The sequence below is a fragment of the Myotis davidii genome, unplaced genomic scaffold (genome assembly GCF_000327345.1).
Source record: "Myotis davidii unplaced genomic scaffold, ASM32734v1 scaffold97, whole genome shotgun sequence".
Taxonomy (NCBI): domain Eukaryota; kingdom Metazoa; phylum Chordata; class Mammalia; order Chiroptera; family Vespertilionidae; genus Myotis; species Myotis davidii.
In genome coordinates, this window is record NW_006289392.1 from 3592511 (window position 1) to 3592772 (window position 262).

Consider the following 262-nt stretch of genomic DNA (forward strand, 5'->3'; position numbering starts at 1 on the left):
ACCGTCAGCGTGTAGCGCACGCCCTGGTCCTGGATCCTGCCCGCCGACTGCACCTCCGTGTTGTTCCAGCCGCAGTGCTCGCAGGAGAAGGAGCTGACGATCACCTCTCTGAAGAAGGGGATCGTGGTGAGCAGCAGGCGCGTCACGCCCTGGGGAAGCAGAAAGCCAAGGAGAGAACCGGTGAACCCAGCTGCCCACCTGGCGACCCCGAGGGGCCTCACTCCGGGTGCCCCTCGGCCCTCCCGCCCGCGCGCCTCACGTC

At 68.3% G+C, this 262-nt stretch overlaps 1 protein-coding gene across 1 annotated transcript in view; it reads right to left on the reverse strand.

Annotated features, from left to right (window-relative positions):
• Positions 1-253, reverse strand: part of ZPR1 (ZPR1 zinc finger) — a 9206-nt gene extending 8953 nt beyond the window's left edge. Inside the window, exon 1 of the mRNA XM_015562481.1 lies at positions 1-253. The gene's annotated coding sequence lies outside the window, so the exon portion shown is untranslated.
• Positions 254-262: the final 9 nt, after the last annotated feature.